This window comes from Ptychodera flava, chromosome 8 (assembly GCF_041260155.1).
Source record: "Ptychodera flava strain L36383 chromosome 8, AS_Pfla_20210202, whole genome shotgun sequence".
NCBI classification, from domain to species: domain Eukaryota; kingdom Metazoa; phylum Hemichordata; class Enteropneusta; family Ptychoderidae; genus Ptychodera; species Ptychodera flava.
In genome coordinates this window covers 247,112-250,391 of record NC_091935.1, presented here as the reverse complement: position 1 = coordinate 250,391, position 3,280 = coordinate 247,112, and the positions used below count along the sequence as shown (strand labels likewise).

The window sequence follows — 3,280 nt, the reverse complement described above, 5'->3', positions numbered from 1 at the left end:
GAGTATTTGTCGTTCGGCTGAAATTTTAGGTCGTATTTGCCATCACACCAGCTTTGTCCTTTCGTTGCGGCGATGTCACCTTACCACACAAGTTATTCTTTAACTTTTATGATAAATTCTTTCGAACGGTTTAATAATTACTTTATTGTATGATGCGGCTATAAATGAAGATAACTCCAACACTATCCTTCAGTCTCATTCTCGTTTTTGCTCTGAAAACATCTGTACAACAGGACACAAGAGACGCGGAATGTTGTCGAAAACGGTGAGTATTTTGTTATTTTACCTTATCTTTTCTTCGGTAAACCGGACGAGAGATCTCTCAGATTGAAACGTAGAAAAAACTCGGAACATGGAAATTTCACTTTCACATCCCGTCCAGTTCTGCCATACTCAGAATACATATGGTTGTGTAGCCACATATGTCTTTCTATATTCCTCTTTTTTGTCTTATCCTTTAACGCCTTGTGTCTCTTCGTCTGTCTTGGGGGTAACAAATGTACATCTTTATCTGGCTTTGACTGCTGCTTGTTTATTTCTCCAGTGCAAAATGTTCCTATTCATACTTTTCGTTGCTACTGGAGTCCTCTACACGTCTGCCACTGATACAGGTAGGTAAATCAGTTTTTTAATGCAACTCTTTAGAACCAGCACAGAGTATTGTGAATTCAAAGAATGATTTAGCCAGAATTCATGACTAAACCAAGGCTTTTAAGTTTTGACTTGTTTTACTGAAGATATTTGGAAATATCAAAACTATATCACTTGCTATCCTTATTTCAACTTACAAAACGCCCTCTCTATGTAATGATATCAGAGTTTTGACATTATCACTTATGCTACAGCATTTATTTTATATTGATTTTGTTTCTGTTAAATTGCAGTTTCAGCAGCCGGTAAAGGTAAGAGTTAGTCCATACTTACCCTTGTGAGAGAATTTCTTGTTTCCTAGTTCGAATATTCGACTGTTCAGATCACAGTAAAGTCATTCCCCGACATCGTTTTACCACAGTGTGTCATTCTGATGTACCATTGTCTCTCAAGACTTGATTTGTGAATTTTGCTGCTTAATTTACACTCATCTCAGATATTAAGTGACACTCACACCTGGATGGTTCTATTTCGGCGCATTATTTCTACCGTTCATTACATTCAGTAAAATAACACAGTTCCACATGCCGTACACAGTGTTTTTCTGATCCGAAAGATCTGACATATTTTTGACAAAGTATATGCTTACTCTTTTCCTAGGAATTCTACATGGCGTTTTCGTGTACAGCAATGTGAATATTTTGAACAACCAGCCAAGTTTTATATTTTACAAGTCAGCCTCCTCTAGTCCCCAAACATGATCGGCCAAAAATATGTTTATGTGTGTTCATCCACGGAGTCTCTCTCTCTCTCTCTCTCTCTCTCTCTCTCTCTCTCTCTCTCTCTCTCTCTCTCGGTCACGTAATCACCATGCACGCATGTGAGAACCGCTCCATGACTTTGTCTTGTACTCGCGGTGGTACCATTCATATCATCGATGCCACGTACGGTCGGTTAAAGAGGAATGTCTGTTTTGTTCTTTTTGGCAAAACAAACTGCAAGTCTTCGAGGAGCTTCAGCGTCACTAGTGGTCGATGTGAGGGGAGGAACTCCTGTAAATTAGACGCTAAGAACAGCGTCTTCGGTGATCCGTGCCCGTGGACTAGGAAATATTTGGAGGTTGTTTACGAATGTAAGGTTACTTTTACATGTGCATTGTTATTCTTATATGTATACATGCCTAATACGCATCTGCACAATCTCTTCGACGCGGATGGCAAAATGGTTTCAGTCAAACATCCCCGGGTTTCCAGTTCTTTTGCATGTCATGATAGCGCAAGAGCTTTGTACCTTCGTCACACGGCTACTCCACGCCGACCGTTCTTCGTGTGTTAGAAATCAATTTGCTTCTACTGGTCAAAATTTTGTTTAAATTAATGCTTCCTTACAGATCACGTATACCCTCTATACTCATGTAAGGAGTGTTATCATTCTCCAATCCCACGGAACAAGTGGGCAATCCGAGAGATCAGATTGTTTTTTCAAAGGTATCTGACTCTTAATAATCACGTGGCCTACATGATTGATAATCGTTTAAAACCGTCAAAACTCGATGTACTTAAAAATGTATCGGTTGTTTTTTCAGGTCGTTATCGCGGATAGGCTATTTAACAAGACCTGCCTCTGAGTAAGGTATTTATCAATATTTCAATACTAGTATTTGACAAGAGTGTACGAGGATGATCTGATCGCTGAATATCTTAAGCACGTGCCCGTTTTCTTGAAATATTTCAATGTGAATCTCCTTCTCTCTTTCTCTATGTCCATTTGTAGTTCTGTGGAGCCAGGCTCGACTAAATCATTGAATTATAAATCATTCTGATGTATCCAGCAAGGTGCCATTCCTCAGTAACCGATATTTCGTCAGTGATACCACACAAGAGTACACAATTTCAAATAGACTTGCTGCGCCTACTCTCTAAACGATGGACACGTCATTGTTTTTGCAACGCTTTGTCTGCGATATATGACCAGCGTTTGAGCCACTCTATGGTGAAAGCTTGACAAATATTTTGAATTTGTGAACAATGCCAACATCTTCGCCAATATTTTGTAATGGACAGCGGTCGATAATTCTTGTCCCCAAGTCCTCTGACATGGCATGCATAAAATTTCAGGTTCTGTAGCAGTACTCCATTGATCCTAGCTGGTATTTTCATATGGACATTTTCTTCTGTTTCAGTGAACACTGCAATAGAAGTGAACACGGGCAAATAACCTTTGACCTTTAATAGCTGGGATTATGAACCTATCTCTATAGCACACGTCCTTTACCCGACTGTATCACAAGGAAGTTAACAACTTACCCTCGCTATGTTGTCACATGTTTGTCTAATTGCGGGGTATATATCGTGGTTTCAAAGATGCATTTTATTTCATCTTCTCCTTGTTAATTTTTATGTGTGTCTATTATTTTCCGAATAAACTTCAACAATATTTAACTGGCAATTTCCGTCTTGGTAGTGTCATTTTATTACTTTGCATAATGCTACCAAAGTTGGAAGTGAGGTAAAGCATATGATATGGAAGGATGAAGAAGAGCGATCTCTCTCTGTCTCTCTGTCTCTGTCTCTCTCTGTCTCTCTGTCTCTGTCTCTGTCTCTGTCTCTCTCTCTCTCTCTCTCTCTCTCTCTCTCTCTCTTCTCTCTCTCTCTCTCTCTCTCTCTCTCTCTCTCTCTCTCTCTCTCTC

The 3,280-nt window shown here is 39.5% G+C and overlaps 1 long non-coding RNA gene across 1 annotated transcript; it reads left to right on the top strand.

Annotated features, from left to right (window-relative positions):
• Positions 1–200: 200 nt before the first annotated feature.
• Positions 201–3,033, top strand: LOC139137866 (uncharacterized). Its single transcript, XR_011553464.1, has 5 exons — positions 201–265; positions 545–611; positions 885–1,723; positions 2,177–2,223; positions 2,774–3,033. It is a non-coding gene; the product is annotated as an uncharacterized lncRNA (long non-coding RNA).
• Positions 3,034–3,280: the final 247 nt, after the last annotated feature.